Here is an 18390-nt window from a genome sequence, read left to right as displayed (position 1 = left end):
ACAGCAGCAATTTCGACAACGTGACCGTGTTACGTCACCTAGGACATTAAAGGGGAATTCCCATCACAATGATCACTGTTAAATCTGTTAATGATTTGACAGTGATCATTTTTGTAAATTCATTTTATTACCCAATTCCCACCCTTTTTGAGAAAATAAGTCCCCTCTTACCTGATTGTTGTCTTTCGTCTCCCCTGGTTACGGCCACATCTCGCCTGTCGAATCCGGCCGGGCCAGATTTTCTCCCGGCTGGGCCGCGCAATGTCCTGAACGCACATGCCGCCGCGCATGCGCCATGATGACTTCTTCCTGGCCAGTATAGTACAGAGCCGCGAACGCACACGCCGGCTCTGTACTATACAGGCCAGGAATAAGTCACTATGGTGCATGCGCGGCGGCGTGCGCGTTAAGGACATTGAACGGTCCGGCCGGGAGAAAAACTTCAGTCTTCTGCGTAAGCGCCGCCCGGCCGGGAGAAGACGGCAATCAAACCCAGCCGAATCCAGGAAGTGAACGTCGCGCTGGACGCAGGTAAGTATGAAAACTGATGATGGGAATACCCCTTTAAATTACAAATATCTCAATTTTTCTGTAATCTTTTACAGGTTTATGATCTGCGAGGAGCAATGTCAAAATCTCTGACCATCTACTTTTATTGTATACCTGTTGTTTTGATTGTTTTCCTTGAAATAATAAAGAATATAAGAAAATAACATGTACAATTCAGTTTTATTATTAACTTGAATTTAAGCTATGCTTTTTGACACAACATTATGTGTTATTCTCTAAAACAGCATATATGATCCAGATTTTGGGGCAATCGTGAATACTTTGTAAGAAATCTGGCCTAGGAAGAAACAATATTATTGTAAAAATAAGTTATTTGCTGCAGCATGGAAATATACAGCATATCGGTAGTTTACAGTCTTTATACAAATATAAAAAATATTCTTCAGTCTTCCACATCTGATCTTATTAGCAGAGCAGCTCCGACTAACCTAAAAATGAAATAATATCATGTTAAAATATATCATATATATCTTTGAATACTGCAGCTTTTCTTACAATACATTCCTCAAAGCTTACTATACCATAACAGTTTATTACATTGTTTTCATGCAAGATAGGTTAAATGATGCCGAATACAGTGGGGCAGATTTACTATTACTGGCTAAGGGCTCATGCAACAAATGTGTTTATTCTCTGTTCTGTTTTTTTACAGATCTGTATGCGGAACCATTCACTTCAATGAGGTTTGAAAAAAACAGAAATTACTCTGTGTGCATTTCATGTTGTATGTCCGTTTCTAAAAATAGAACATGTCCTATTCTTGTCCATTTTGTGAACAAGGATTTAAGTCAATAGGTCTGCTCCTGCAGTTCCATTGACCAGTGCCCGTATATCGCAGACCGCTATTTGCGGTCCGCAGCACGGGCATGCGGCCCTTACATTTGTGTGCATGAGCCCTAAGACTGTTATCCTGAGTCTTGTGTTCTTAAAGGGGTTGTCCGTGTTCAAAGCTGAACCCGGACATAACCCCTTCTGCACCCAGGCAGCCCCTCTGAATGGAGCATTGGAGCATTTCATACAGCGAAGGGCTGTTTTGCTTATATTTTTACACTGCGAGGAGGAGGCTTCTGCCTAGCAGTGTTCCTGGTGATGTCACTGAACTAATGGGTGGGCTCTAGCACTGTTTTAAAGGCTAGGGCAGTGCTAAAGCCCATTATTGCCAGTGACATCACCGGGCTCATTGCTAGGCAGAAGCCCCTTCCTAGCATTCCCATACAGAGACCCAGTATGTCATCGGATCTGCTGAAAAAGCCCTTTACCTGCGCGATTTAGCGCAGGGCAATGGAGAGCATCGGAGCATGAAATACTTAGAGGGCTGCCTGGGTGAAGAAGAGATTATGTCTGGGTTCAGCTGTGATCACACTTGCATTATTTCTTCTCCACCGTGTTTGACTGCATAGCTAGCTGCATTATATATCCAGTAAAAACAAAGTGGACCTGATGGATCTATCATAACTCAATAGGGGAAACAAGTAACATACCAGATTATGTCAGACAATAACAGATCTGCCAAGTCAGTCATGGTTCTTGTAAAAAACGGACATCATGCCACCAATATGAACCTAAACATCCAGTACACAACTTGTTTAATTAGCTTGGATACCTCTACCCGCATCAAGTGTACAGGTATCCATCAGCAAAAAGACCAAAGTACGTTAACGGAGTTTACTTTTTCAGTCTTCCTGTCTCTATTTAACCTTACTAATTATGTAATGTCTCTTATAAAAATAACAAAGTAGTGCCATGGGTATTGTGAGCTAATGAGAGCCTACATACTAACAGTACATACAGTCCTAGTGAATTACGTGGCGGGCCACCGCATATAAGAATGTGGCAGAATGTTCAGTCATGTCCTAATGCCCTTGTTGTTACATACAGATGAAAATAAAGTGCAATGTGTAATGAACTTGTCAAATATAACTTGTCTAATCCCTACATACCAATCTGACTACAGTGATGGAACCAAATGGTAAATAGTAACAATCACTAAAAACAAAGAAACACTTGACTAGGGCAATACTAGTTATGTTGATGAACATTCCTCTTGAATGTGTAATCAGTGGGTTATATTGTGCCTTAAATGTCACTCAGTTTGAGGGTCACCCTCAGCCTTCTCCAGCTTATAAAGCCTTTTCCAAGGTTGAACTATTAAAGTGCTAGCACATGCACATCATAATCTTCCTCAGCCTATGTCTGGCCATCTCAGGGTACTGAACCACTTCCAGACCGGGCCATTTGCCCCCTTCCTGACCAGGCCTAATTTTGCAAATCTGATGCGTCACTTTATGTGGTAATAACTTTGGAACGCTTTTACTTATCCAAGCCATTCTGAGATTGTTTTCTCGTGACACATTGTACTTCATGTTAATGGTAAATTTGAATCAATATGTTTTACCTTTATTTATAAAAAGAAAATCCAAAATTTGAAAAAAATCACTGCTTTCTAAATTTGAATCTCTCTGCTTTTAAAACAGAAAGTGATACCTTATAAAATATTTATTACTTAACATTCCCCATATGTCTACTTTATGTTGGCATCATTTTGTAAATGTCATTTTATTTTTTTAAGACGCTAGAAGGCTTAGAATTTTAGAAGCAATTCTTAAAATTTTTAAGAAAGTTTCCAAAACCCACTTTTTGGTCCCTTTGTCCCTTTGTGGGGCTTACACAGTGGAACACCCCATAAATAACTCTATTGTAGAAACTACACTCCACAAGTTATTCAAAACAGATTTTACTAACTTTTTAACCCTTTAGGCGCTCCACAAGAATGAAAGAAAAATGGAGATGAAATTTCTAAATTATACTATTTTGGCAGATTTTCCATTTTAATCCATTTTTTTCTTTAACACATCGAGGGTTAACAGCCAAACAAAACTCAATATTTATTACCCTGACTCTGCAATTTACAGAAACACCCAAGATGTGGTCGTAAACTGATGTAAGGGCACACGGCAGGGCGCAGAAGAAAAGGAGCTCCATATGGTTTTTGTAAGGCAGATTTTGCTGAACTGCTTTGTCCCATTTGAAGCCCCCCTGATGCACCCTTACAGTAGAAACTCCCAAAAATTGACCGCATTTTGGAAACTAGGGCATAAGGTGCCAGTTTTATTGGTACTATTTTGGGATACATATGATTTTTAATTGCTCTATATTGTGTTTTTTGTGAGGCAAGGTAACCAAAAAATGGCTGTTTTGGCACTGTTTTTATTTTTTATAACATTCATCTGACAGGGTAAATCATGTGCTATTTGTTGTTACGGACGCAATGATATCAAATATGTCTAGTTTAAATTTTACATAATAAAGCATTTTTGAAAAAAGAAATTATGTTTTTGTGTCTCCATTTTCTAAACGCCATATTTTTTTTTTATGCCAATCGTCTTGTGCAGGGGCTTGTTTTTTTGCAGGAAGAGTTGATGTTTTTATTTGCACCATTTTTGGGTACATATGATTTTTTGATCATTTATTATTACACTTTATGGGGCAAGGTAACAAAAAAATTGGTTGTTTTAGCACAGTTTTTATTTATTTATTTTTACAGCATTCACCTGAGGGGATAAGTCATGTGACATTTTTATAGAGCAGATTGTTACGGACGTGGCAATACTTAATATGTATACTTTTTCTTATTTATTTGAGTTTTACACAATAATAGCATTTTTGAAACCAAAATAAATTAGTTTTTGTGTCTTCATAGTCTGAGAGCCATAGCTTTTTTATTTTTTGACTGATTGTCTTAGTCAGGGCTCTTTCACACGATCGGATGCAGTGCGTGGAATCCGCTGCGTGAAAGACAGCCAAGCCCCGTTCCGGTGGGCAGAGACAAGGAGTATTAACATGATTGATAATGATCCGTGACGCTCTATGACCTTTTTACTACAAAATCACAGCGACAACTTTATCTCACTGTGATTTTGTAGTAAAAAGGTCACAGAGAGGCAAAGAGCGTTATCAATCATGTTAATGCTCTGTGTCTCTGCTGTCGGGAACGGGGGTTGGTACTCTTTCACGCAGTGGATTTCATGCAGGGCATCCGCTCATGTGAAAGAGCCCTTAGGGTCTAATTTTTTGTGGGATGAGGTGATGGTTTGATTGGTACTATTTTGGGGGGCATATGCCTTTTTGATCGCTTGGTGTTGCACTTTATGTGATGTTAGGTGACAAAAAATTGCTTTTTTGGCACTGTTTTTATTTTATTTTTATTACGGTGTTCACGTGAGGGGTTAGGTCATGTGATATTTTTATAGAGATGGTTGTTACGGACGCGGCGATACCTAATATGTATACTTTTTTTATTTATTTCACTTTAACACAATAATAGCATTTTTGAAACAAAAAATTATGTTTTAATGTCTCCATGTCCTGAGAGCTATATATATTTTTTTTTTGAGCGATTTTCTAATGTAGGGGCTCATTTTTTGAAGGATGAGATGACGGTTTTATTGGTACTATTTTGTAGGACAGACACCTTTTTGATCACTTGGTGTTGCGCATTTTGTGATGCAAGGTGACAAAAATTGAATTTTTTTTGCACCGTTTTTTTTACATTTTTATGGTGTTTATCAGACGGGGTGGAATATGTGATATATTTATAGAGCCAGCCGTCACGGACACGGAAATACAAAATATGTCTATTTTTTTTTTTTCTATTTTTAAATTTATTTTCTTGTACACTTAGCAAAAATATAAACGCAACACTTTCGGTTTTGCTCCCATTTTGCATGAGCTGAACTCAAAGATCTGAAACATTTTCTACATACACAAAAGACCCATTACTCTCAAATATTGTTTACAAATCTGTCTAAGGCTACATGCACACGAACATTGTTTGTTTCCATGTCGATTCCGTTTTTTTTTTACCGGATAAGATTTTTCAATGGGTCCGCAAAATTGTGGAGAGCTGTCCGCATCAGTATGTCCATTCCGTAGCCCCGCAAAAAAAATAGAAATCGTCCTATTCTTGTCCGTTTTCGGCATTGTTACAACGGATCCACCCAAAAAAAAAACAATGGCATACGGATGTCATCAGATTTTTTTTGCGGATCCGCAATTTGCAGATTTGCAATTTGCGGACCGCAAAACACATATGGTTGTGTGCATGTAGCCTTGGGGTCCATTCACATGTCGTAGGGCATTGGGAATCCTCAATACACCCAGCCGGCCCCCCATAGAAATGCCTATTCTTGTCCGGACATGTTCTATTTTTTTCCGGAGCTGCGGACCGGAAGACCGGCGGCGCAGTCCGGAAATGTGAATGTGGAGAGCACATAGTGTGTTCTCCACATCCATTTTGTCCCCATAGAACATGAATGGGTCCACACCCCTTCAGCAATTTGCGGACCCATTATTACAGAAGTGTGAATGGACCCTTAATCTGTGTTAGTGAGCACTTCTCCTTTGCTGAGATAATCCATCCCACCTCACAGGTGTGGCATATCAAGGTGCTGATTAGACAGCATGAATATTGCACAGGTGTGCCTTAGACTGCCCACAATAAAAGTCCACTCTCAAATGTGCAGTTTGAACACACAGCACAATGCCACAGATGTCGCAACGTTTTAGGGAGCGTGCAATTGGCATGCAGACTGCAGGAATGTCTACCGGAGCTGTTGCCCATGCAATGAATGTTCATTTCTCTACCATAAGCAGTCTCCAAAGGCGTTTCAGAGGACCTCCACATCCAGCATGTTCACCTCCATGATCGTCTGAGACCAGCCACCCGGACAGCTGCAGCAACAATCGGTTTGCATAACCAAAGAATTTCTGCACAAACTGTCAGAAACAGTCTCAGGGAAGCTCCTCTGCATGCTCGTCGTCCTTATCGGGGTCTGGACCTGACTGCAGTTCGTAACCGACTTGAATGGGCAAATGCTCACATTCAATGCTGTCTGGCACGTTGGAGAGGCGTTCTGTTCAGGGATGAGTCCCGGTTTTCACTGTTCAGGGCAGATAGCAGCCAATAAACGTGCAGGTAAGTACTGCCCTCACTGAAATGCCATAGCCATGTTGGCTGCTGGCCTTACAGTGATTGGCTGGCCGGAAGGCATCGTCGGGTGCTATATAGCACCTGATTAAGCATGTTCGGCTCATTCTTAGTCAGGGAGACCTGTGCTGAGGAAGGAACAGTGTAGGGAGTGAATTAAGAATATTTTTACCACCAAAACTTTTCAGAGACCCAAAAGTCCTTTTAAGAACTATTGTGTGTGGCAGCAGCAATCTATATTTTCAGCCCAACCTGCGCCAAATTGCTAAAACTTTACAGACCCAAAACTCCTTTTAAGGATTATTGTGTGTGGCAGCAGCAATATCTTTTTTTTAACGCAAACTGCGCTAAATAGCTAAAACTTTACATACCCTAAAGTCCTTGTAAGGACTATTGTGTGTGGCAGCAATATCTATTTTTAGCTCATCCTGCGCAAAATTGCATACAATAGTTAGGCCGCTGCAGACAGCGACATTAGCTGCGCCACATCCCCAGTGTAAAGTGTGCGCATCCCCAAAAAATCTGTGACATCCAGTGTACTTTTTCCATAGACGGTGTCCGCTGCGGACAGTGACATTACCAGTGCCACATCTGCAGTGTAACGTGTGCGCTTCAAAAATGTATCTGTTACATACAGTGTACTTTTTTGCGTAGACGCTGTGGACAGTGACATTACCGGTGGTACCTCTCCTGTATAATGTTTCCTCATCCCAAATACCTGTGACATTCCCTGTAATTTTTCATTAGCCGCTGGTGACAGCATTGACATTACCTGCGGGATATCTCCTGTGTGACGTCTTCAAATCCCAAATACCTTTTTAAATTTATTTGCACATCCAAGCACCGTAATAAGTGGGACAAACGCCTGGGTCCACCCTCTGTGTCTGTGGGTCACACCACTGCCTCCTATTCCCCTGTGTTACGTGCTGGCCAATCCCCTGTCGGTGGTGAAGGCTCGGATACCTCCCTCCCTGCACCTGGACCTTCGCAAGTGCTACCGAGGCCAAGGATTGCGGGCCCTACATCGATCAGGGTTTCCGCAAGCCCCTACGTTAGTGTCTCCAAACCCCACTTCTCCTCCTCCACTTCCACCTCCGATTTATTCGCGTGCAGCACCAGTCAGTGATCAGTCAGTATCTGGAAGCAGTGTAGCATTGCAGTGGGGAAGGGGCAACAGGTCATGCTGAATCTGATATGCTCAGGGGACAAACAGCACACCGCCACAGAGCTGTGGCAGGGGATAAGAGACCAGACTGAGCTGTGGCTCTCGCCACTCAACCTACAACCAGGCATGGTTGTGTCTGATAATTTCCGTAACTTGGTGGCGTCTTTGGAGCTCGGCAAGCGCACACACATACTATGCCTAGCCCACGTGTTCAAACTTGTGGTTCAGCAGTTTCTCAAAACCTACCCCAATTTCCCTGAGCTACTGGTGAAGGTGCGCTGCGTGTGTGCACATTTCCGAAAGTCATCGACAGCTTCAGCCGGTCTGTCAACGCTGCAGCAGCGGTTGAAATTGCCAGCAAGGCTTTGTGAGCAGCAGAGGGCAGTAGTGGAATACCACCTGCAACATGGTCGTCGCCTTTCCAGTCAGCTTCTGCTATTCACAAGCGAGGAGTGGGCAATGTTTTACAGGCTCAGCTCATCAGTAGGCCCTCGCATATCATTTTTTACAGGGTCAGCTCACCAGCAGGCTTTCACCTACAATCTTTTACAGGGTCAGCTCACCTGAAGGCCCTCACATATAATTTTTTAGAGGTTAGCCCACCAGCAGCCCCTCGCATATAATTTTTCAGATGGTCAGCTCACCAGCAGGCCTTCACCTACAATAATTTACTGGGTCAGCTCACCTGAAGGCCCTCGCATATAACGTTTTAGAGGGTCAGGTCACCTGCAGGCCCTCACCTACAACCTTTCAGAAGGTAAACTCACCAGCAGGTCCTCACATATAATTTTTTACAGGGTCAGCTCACCAGCAGGCCCTCACCTACAATCTTTTACAGGGTCAGCTCACCAGCAGGCCCTTGCATATAATTTTTTACAGGATCAGATCACCAGCAGGCCTTCACCTACAATCTTTGACAGGGTCAGCTCATCTGCAGGCCCTCGCATACAATGTTTTAGAGGGTCAGCTCACCAGCAGGCCCTCACCTACAATCTTTTACAGGGTCAGCTTACCAGCAGGCCCGCACCTAAAATATTTTACAGGGTCAGCTCACCTGCATGCCCGCACCTAAAATATTGTACAGGGTCAGCTCACCTGCTGGCCCGCACCTAAAATGTTTTACAGGGTCAGCTCACCTGCAGGCCTGGATCTAAAATCTTTTACAGGGTCAGCTCACCTGGAAGCCCTCACCTTATTATACCTAATAGGTAATTTGCGCGCATGCTGCCTTGCTTGGATGTGGTAGCTGTAGCCGTTTCTCAGGCTCCCTCTCCGTAATCGAACCTTGATTCCCCGTTACCCGTGGTCAGCATGGTTGACGCTGAAAATAACATCTAAAGTTGATAGGGCAGACATCCAAATGGATCATCGCCATCATGGGGACGTGCGATCAGCTCCAGGTTATCTAGCGTCACCAAAGCGGCAGCAGGCCCTCGCTCATAATGTTTTAGATGGTCAGATCAGCAGGCCCTTGCTTCAAATGTTTTTGAGAGTCACCAGCAGGCCAGCAATCATAATTTTTCAAGGCTGTGTATGATGTAACAAAAGGGTGTATTGGAATGCCGGTTCCTTGTAATTTTTGGCAGCCCTTTCACTTAGTGCATAGGCTTATGAGTGTAGAAGTCTCACTACATGAACAATTGTACCACAAAGTTTTTGCGTATTATTGTCAGTCTGTAAAAGTCAGACAACATCGTTCCCAGCAGCAACCTGGGAGTCCAAGATGCATCCAGTCATCTTCCCCATGCTGTTCCCGAACCATTTCAGTGGTGTTTCCGTCAATTTCTGACCTTTTCCTATGAACCAGGCACCCTCCCCTCTTCAGAGAAGGGGGTGCCTGGTTTATTGCTCGGGTTCTCCTATTGACTTCCATTATACTCGGGTGCTCGGTAGAGCATCAGAGCATCCCGATGTGTTCGGCCAGAGCACCCGAGCACTTTGGTGCTCGATCAACACAATTGGTGAGTTAATAATGGCTCTATAGTACTGATGGAGACCTAAGTAAGACAGAATAGTAACACTATACACACAGATAAAACGGCATCTCCTCTGTCAGTCCCTGGTCTTTGTGGTAGAGGACTGTTCCCCACCACTTTCTAAAGACAAATAATCAAGGACAATTCTCTGTCAACTGAGTTACACCTATTTTAGCTGCCATGTACACACTGCTGAACTGTCTTATACAGACCATGCAGGAAGGAAGTGTGCATCATCAAATGAGCAGCCCCCAGGAAAGTTTTAAAAACTCAAAAGTAAATACCTACATTTTTGAAAATCTTTTATTGTCAAATCTAATAAACAAATCTAAAAAGCTTTAAAGGAGTTCCAGGTTCAATACTTTGATGGCCTATCCTAAAGAGATTAATCCTAAGAGGTGAAACTTAAAGGGGTTGTCTCACCTCATTAATCAATAGTCATTCTGTTCCTTGCAGCGTGATAATTGATTTAGCAATTTACTTCTGTTTTCAATTTTTCCTCTGTGAACTCTTTTTCCCCAGCTAAGAGTCCCAAATAGCTATCAGCGGTGGCCGCGCAGGCGCATGGAAAGAGCTTTGGCCGGCTGCTCTGGTGGCCGGGATTGGCAGGAACGAGTGCGCACATATTCATGCACATGCGCAGTGACTCCCACCACAGCCACCTCGCCTGTGCTCGGTCACATTCTCCCGCAGCTTGTAGGATCTATAACACGGGAGCGTGCACGCACAGGCAAGGGGTGGGATTGCATTATTTCTGCCCTGCTCGTCTGTGGCTTCATTTAAACCTATCAGCACAGGACAGCCCTGAGAGGCCAGGAAATACCGAGATGAGACAACCCCTTTAAATTGGGTTATGAGTGACCATGAAGTAGGCGCTGTATTAGATGTGTTTTTAACTTCTATTATGTGCTGTTTTTACACTAGCATCTTGTGGATAGAAATAAATCTGGGCAGGAATACTTGAAGTCTGATGGTATTTCACGATTTGCAGCTGGGTGTCTGTATTTTCTTTACAGATTGCAGGGACACCACGCTGATACTGGTGTGTATTTGCCTCCAGCTGATCTTCAGCCCTGCTGCACAATAGCCTTCTCTATTATTTAACTAATAGCATGGAAAACTGTGCAGATCTTTTCTGATATTGTCCCTTTAAAGTGTGGCTCATTAGCTTGGGATAGATCCTAGGGTTACTACAGGGATCACTGCAGGAAACTTGCTTCCAGGAGCTACTGCTATAGTGTCAGCTCCAGGCTTACTATCTCACATTTTTACTATTAAAAGGGTTGTTAAGAATTAGAAAATAGGGTTGCTTTTTTTCTCCAGAAATTTCCAGGACAGCTTGTGCGTGCACGCTCCCGTGTTATCAGATCTGTGTCTGATAGAACTCCTCTACAACTGGAATATGTCAGCTCCAAAACACTCCCCAAACTAGCACAAGCAGTGTGTAGCGGAAGTGATGCCAAGTCCGATTATGTCATTTCTATCTTCATACTTGCGCTTTCACACTGTGCTCCTCCTTGAGTCCTCTCCATTATGTGCATAAGCTCGGGAGTCCTCTCGATGCATTTTATTGCCGGTTTGTGGAAGAACAGTGTCAGCATGTAAGGCTAGTTTCACACTAACGGCAGCCTTCTCCGGCATGCTATCCGTGCTATCGCTAGTGTACCGTGCAGCCGGAAGTCCGTCCGCAGCATGGCAAACATGCCGAGAGGCGGCCGGAATAAAACGACGACATGTCCCGCCTTCATTATAGTGAGTGGTGCCGGAGCGGACTTCCAGCGGCACAGTGGACTAGCTGTAGCATGGATCCAGCAGGCTGTTCTCCTGCCGGAACACCCTGCTGGAGAAGGCTGCCGCTAGTGTGAAAATAGCCTAAGTGCGTATGAAGATAAAAATTACAAAATCGGATTCAACGTCATTGACACTCTACACCACTTTCCGTAGTTTGGAGCTGATATATTCACTTTAATGGGGGCAGAGCTAGAATACCAGATGCTGCCAATGAACATCAATGCCTCGGATGTCTAATCCCAGAAAACGCCCTTTAAGTTCCATCAGAGTAGCCCCGACACTCCAGCTGGAGAAACAAGAACAGAAAAGCAAATATGCACTCTGAGAGTCAGGGGCGGAATGAGAATTTAAAGCTGCCCTGGAAAAAATACTAAAAGTGGCCCCGTTTTGTAGTTGGGTCCACATTGATGAAAGGCAGGGCCAACAATACCATATTGTGGCACATTATACCACCCCAACAGAGCCAAATATCACAGTCCATCACAAAATACTGCCAGCAGCACCCTGGGCATCGGCCCACAGGGAAATTTCCCTGTAAGGTCTATGGCCAATCTGCCCCTGCTGGGAGTTGTAGTTTCACAGTGGCTGCAGTGTCAAAGTATCCTGAACCCTGTTCTATTATGTTTATTCCGCTTAGCATCTGGATGATGGTTGGCTGCTAGCCCTAGAAAATCTTAGTCATGCCTCTTCAGAAATCCTTGATTTGAATGTTTAACCTTGGATCAATTGCAGGATTATCCACTGTTTGATATACAATTACATCCATTGTAGACTTCTACAATCAATAGGTCTTTACAAAGTTAACCAACATCACGTGGCAATTCAGCACAAATGTCAGGTGAAAATATGTCTTTTAAAGATTTCAATAGGCTGTGCAGCATTGAAGTGTTCAGTATTCAGCATCCACACTGCTGGTGGACGTGCACTGTGGACATTTAAGAGAGGTCACCTCTTGCTAGCAATTTCAGAGGCCTTCTTTGAGACTCTGGGAAAATGACATCTGCAACAGAGATTATGATGAAAAAAAGTAACTCTGAAAGGAAATGATGTATGATGACTGAGGCATGAAGTCCATACCCCACAAACAGCCAATCATCCCTCTTCTTTCCAATGTACTAGATATTATCATAAACCCTTGTTCAGCCTGCTGTTTTGAGCTTGTTCGCCTTCATCGATGTCACATACGGAAACTTGCAATGATGATCGGGTACCATGTTGTAGGACCTGAAGAGCATCACTGCAGTCAGGGGTGCACCATCCAAGAGGCAAGGTGAGGACTTTTCTATAAGTGGTGGCTAGGTCTGCCTAGGCTTCAGAAGTGCAGCAAACTCTTAGAAGAGGGAAACAAGTTTCAGGTAGCAAAAATACTGGACATCCCTCTGATCACAAGATTGTCTACAAGGTTAGAGTGAGTAGGATTTAAAGGCTATCTTCCATCATTATACTATTTTCTGTAATGTTTTGGCATTAATTTATGCCACTCTAGAATATAGGATTTATCAGCTGATTGGTTGACCCGGAGACCTCACACACTCTGGTGAGCTGCATGGAATATGAAAAGTTATAATGTTCATTGCAGCTCCAGTCTTTAGATTAATTTAAAGGGCTTCTGTCGCTCCACTAAACTCTTTTTTTTTTTTTGTCTCCTTAAAATCCTTATGCTGCGATTTCTCAATATATAGGGCTATTACTCCGTTTGGTTCAGTAGTTATATAAAAAAACTGACTTTTATAATATGCAAATTACCTCTCTAGCAGCAGGTAGCGCATCCTCCATTCATAATGACGCCCCCTCCTCATGTTGATTGACAGGGCCAGCGGATGCGCTCGTTCTCTGACTGGCCCTGTCTGCATTTTAAATCTCACGCTGGTCTTCAGTTGGCGCAGGCACACTCAGTGGAGGACGCTCACTCGGCCGCTCCATCCTTAGTGCGCCTCCGCCGATGACGTCACATGTACACCCGACAGTACATTCTTTATATAACTACTGAACCAAACGGAGTAATAGCCCTATATATTGAGAAATCGCAGCATAAGGATTTTAAGGAGACAAAAAAAAAATGAGTTTAGTGGAGCGACAGAAGCCCTTTAAGAAATAGCCGGCACCGGGACCAAAGCCGCACCCGCACAGGGAGGACACAAGACCACAATATAAGTGAAATAAATCCCAGTGGGTGCTTGTAAGCGGACTTCAAGGTTTTATTATTTCATATTATATCTAATAAATACATGGATGCGTTTCAGCATATCCAGCTTTCATCAGCTGATTAAGGCTGGATATGCTGAAACGCGTCCATATGAAATAATAAAACCTTGAAGTTCGCTTACAAGCACCCGCTGGGATTTATTTCACTCATTTAGATTAATTTAGACTCTTGAAGGGATTTTCCAACTTTTTTATACTGATGACTAGTGTTCAGTGAATTGAGCTTCGGATCAGAGATCCAAATTTGATTAGTTTAAACACTATGTTTCAATGCTATACGGCGACCTGTCAGTAGAGGCAAAATTAGCTTCAGTTGAAGTCGCGCGAGACTTTGGTGAATAAATTCGGTATTCAGTTCTACATCTTTAAAATTTGGAATGTGAAGTCCGGTTTGGTACCGGCTGGTAACTCGGTACCAAACCCGACTTCAGATTGCGATTTTAAAATGTTTTTAAAGACGCAGAAGTGATTACCGAATTCATTCACCGAAGTCTCGGGGGATACATTTTAATGCTTTATGGAGACAGCATTAAAACTGAAGTGTTTGATCAAATCAACTTTGGATCTCTGATCTGAAGCTCAATGCTGACTGCAATGATGCTCTTTAGGTCCTACACCTACACTGTGTTTGGTAAGCTGTAAGGAGGAAGCAGCATTCACAGGAGTGCCATGGTCTCCTCACACAGCTGATCAGTGATCAGTGGGGGTCCTGGGTGTCGGACCCCCGCTGATGAGATTCTGGTAACCTAATCTGAGGATAGGTCATCAGTATCTGATTAGCGGAGGTCCGACATCCAGCACCCTCACTGATCAGTGGCTGATTACAATAGGGACCATCGGGTCGGCAGCCCCGGGCCCAGCACCTCTGGGGGGCCCGACGCCGACCCGAACGCCCACACATAGTTCCCTGCCCCGGTGCTGATCACCGCCATAGGCTTCAGGCCTAGTAGGCCTGAGGCCTATGCGGTAGTGAACCCCCGGCGCAGGTGTGCGTGCTTGCCTCCGGACATAAGTGAGTATTTAGCTTTTGTTTTTGTTTTTTATTTTTTTTATTTTATGTGCCAACTTTGGGGGCAACGGGGGGGGGGGGACGACCAGGAGGACATGTGAAGAGACAGTACATAGGGGGGAAATTGCAGTATAGGGGCAAATTACTATGTGGGGAAAAATATTATGGTGGTATTACTGTGTGGGGGAAAATTATTATGGGAGGGATTACTATGTCGGGGCAAATTACTATATGGGGCAATGTGGGGGAAACTACTGTGTGGGGGCAGTGTGGAGGGAAACTACTGTGTGGGGGCATTGTGGCGGAGATTACTGTGTGGGGGCAGGGTGGGGTAAACTGCAGTCTGGGGTAAACTGCAGTGGGGGGAAACTGCAGTGTGGGGGAAACTGCAGTGTGGGGGCAGTGTGGGGGAAATTACTGTGTGGGGGCAGTGTGGGGGAAATTACTGTGTGGGGGCAGTGTGGCGGAGATTACTGTGTGGGGGCAGGGTGGTGTAAACTGCAGTCTGGGGTAAACTGCAGTGGGGGTAAACTGCAGTGTGGAGGAAATTACTGTGTGGGGGCAGTGTGGCGGAGATTACTGTGTGGGGGCAGGGTGGTGTAAACTGCAGTCTGGTGTAAACTGCAGTGGGGGTAAACTGCAGTGTGGGGGAAATTACTGTGTGGGGGCAGCGTGGGGGAAATTACTGTGTAGGGCAGTGTGGGGGCAATTACTGTGTGGGAGCAAACTACTATATGGGGGCAGTGTGGGGGAAATTATTGTATGGGGGGGAATTACTATGGGGGATTACTATAAGGGGGTAGTGTGGGGGAAATTATTATATGGGGGCAGGGTGGGGGCCTTGCTATTAAGGAGGCACTGTAGGAGCAATTCTATTATTTTTGGCGACACTATACAGGGTTTATTATCTGGAGCACAATATACTGTGTAATTATTACTGGGGGCACTCTAGGAGACATTATAATTGCTGTAGACACTATAGGGACATTTGGGGTAATTTATCAAACTGGTGTCAAGTAGAACTGGCTTAGTTGCCCATAGCAGCCAATCAGATTCCACCTTTCATTTTTGACAGCTCTTTTTGACAGCTTGATTTCAATGGGGTCCATTCGGTTTCCATTTGGAATCCTAGTTTTTTTACCCGATGAAAAAGACCTGCACGCAACCTTTTCATCTGGGCTTTTTAACAGAATCTGTAATGGAGGCCCCGAACAGAGTCTCCAACACATATGTGAACTTGCCCTAAGGCCTCCTGCACACGACCGTTGTGTGCACCCATGGCTGTTGTCCCGTTTAACGTGTTTTTCTGCGGTCCCATTGACTTTCAATGGGTCCGTGGAAAAATCGGAAAATGCACCGTTTGGCAGCCGCATCCGTGATCCGTGTTTCCTGGCCGTGAAAAAAATAGGACCTGTCCTATTTTCTTCACGGCCAACGGTTCACGGACCCATTCAAGTCAATGGGTCCGTGAAAAATCACGGATGCACACAAGATTGTCATCCGCGTCCGTGATCCGTGTCCGTTTTTTCCTATCATTTTAATGGCAAACTTGACTTAGATTTCTTTTTTCATTTTTCATGTCCGTGCATCCTCCAAAAATCACGGAAGAAAAAACGGCACGGATCACGGTACAACGGAACCACGTTTTGCGGGACGTTAAAAAATACTGTCGTGTGCAGGAGGCCTTAGACAGTAAGCCTGAGAAAATTTCATTCTGCGTATTTGATGCCGGTCTATTAGGCAATCATTCCACAAGATAAGGATCAGTCAACTCCAATGGCATTAAGACTTGACAATCTGCCAACGCGCCTATTGAAACAGAATCAAACATTGAAAATCCTGTCCATACCTCCAAGACAGCATCAAGCTTTAAGAATCACTGAACTGAGAAGAAACATGTCATTGACAGCCAATATACAGAAGATCATGCACACTGAGGCTCAAAAGCAAATCCTGTGTTTGCTATGTCCTGAGCGAACGCTGAATTTGTGCATCTGATAATGTCTCTGTGTAGATGTTCTCCTATTTAAGTTATGATGTATGCAGAATGAGATGGTCAAAAAAGTTTTATGCAATTGCTTGTATTACAAGCTCTAATAGAATGGTATTATTTGAATTTCTCCCTTTGCAAGCAAGGGAGATCTGGCAATAGGCTATACAGGAGCTCTTTACAACATCCCATATTCTCTGTATCCTCAGGCTGTTATGATAGCTGACAGATCGTGACAACCCGTGTGTGCATTGCGTAAGGAGAGTACAGGCCGCGCTACGTGAAATGCCTGCAGTTGTATAGTTTACCATCCAATGTCTACTACTGAAAAGAGAACGACTCAAAATAAAGGAACAGAATTGTTCACAAAGCAATTCCCTAATAAATTGCTCTACATCTTTTTTTATTGCAGGGTTGGATTGGGCCACTAGAGGGCCAGAGGTTCCTTAGTAAATGCAGTAAATATGCAAAGACCCATTCAGACAGGACCAATATCTGAAGCTGCTAATTGAATCTCAATGTATTAATCCTTTTTGATGACATGAACTGTGGGTGCAAAGAAGAAATAAAATTATAATGGATATGAACTTGTTCTGTGGGCCCCCAACAATTTCCTGGAATGTTCATGATAATACATTATGGGCATTCATACATGTTGCTGCAGAGTTGCAGTAACTGCATGAAGATTACAGCTAGTTGCCATGCTTTACCCATACGTGCCATGGTTTAAAGTTGCAATAGATAGTTCATCGATAGCAGATCGATGGGGGTCCGACACTTGGTGCTCCCACTAGTCAGCTGCTTTTGGAAGCCGCCAAACCGATGCCAGAAAGGAACGGGAGCTTAGTGGCAGTCAGCCAGTATGGACATTACACAGTGAACAGAGCATTCTGCTGCTGACTCTGTCCACTGGTTTGGTTCCGGCATCGGCAGCTGGCGATCACAGCTGATTGGTGGGGGTGTGGGCAGTCAGAACTCCACCGATCTGATATTGTTGTGAACTGAGGCAAAAACCAGTGACTTGCTGAAGTGCAAGGAACAGGTTCAGAGGGTAAACAGTCTCTTACGGGGAAGAGGTAACAGACGGATGGAGGGTACACAGAAACTACTTAAATCAACTTTTACAGTCCAAGAGGATCAAGTTCTTCATCAGTGGGATACGGGCTTCGACTGGCGCACATGGGTACAGGTGAATCCCCCAGTGGGCCCCTGAGCAAGATAGGCCCCTAGTCTCCCACCCCCGACTTACTGCACTACATACACATATTCAATGTACAGCACCTCAACAAAAGTGACCTCAACCAGCCTATGTTCATATAAAAAACGTGATAGATTATAATAGAAAAGTTTTTTTTATTATAGACACAATCAGAGCTGAGATGACTTCTAGGTATATAGGAAAGCTACCAGTATCCTCTTTTCCCCAGGACCTACCTTCTCAAAGTTGCAGCAGGGCAGTGGCATACCAAGGGGGGGGGCGGGCCGCCCCGGGTGCCACTCACAAGGGGGGTGCCAGGCCGCCTGTCTTTAAAAAAAAAATTATATTTTTTATTCTTCAGGGCCGCACCGCCGATCGCCACAGGCGGCGCGGCCCTGGATGTAATTGCGGCCGCTGTGTGCTGTGGGGCAGGGGAGGGAGAGGCGTGTCCCTCGCCTGTTCTTCTGATAGGCCGCAGGCACTAATGCCTGCAGCCTATC

At 44.1% G+C, this 18390-nt stretch overlaps 1 protein-coding gene across 3 annotated transcripts in view; it reads right to left on the bottom strand.

Annotated features, from left to right (window-relative positions):
• Positions 1-710: 710 nt before the first annotated feature.
• SMPX (small muscle protein X-linked) overlaps positions 711-18390 on the bottom strand; it is a 121173-nt gene continuing 103493 nt past the window's right edge. For all 3 annotated transcript variants that reach the window (XM_044283961.1, XM_044283960.1, XM_044283962.1), the window contains one exon: positions 711-998. The gene's annotated coding sequence lies outside the window, so the exon portion shown is untranslated. The remainder of the gene's footprint in view (positions 999-18390) is intronic.

Source organism: Bufo gargarizans, chromosome 3 (genome assembly GCF_014858855.1).
Source record: "Bufo gargarizans isolate SCDJY-AF-19 chromosome 3, ASM1485885v1, whole genome shotgun sequence".
Lineage (NCBI taxonomy): Eukaryota > Metazoa > Chordata > Amphibia > Anura > Bufonidae > Bufo > Bufo gargarizans.
The sequence above is the reverse complement of the archived record's forward strand: the minus strand, read 5'-3'. Positions and strand labels throughout refer to the sequence as shown.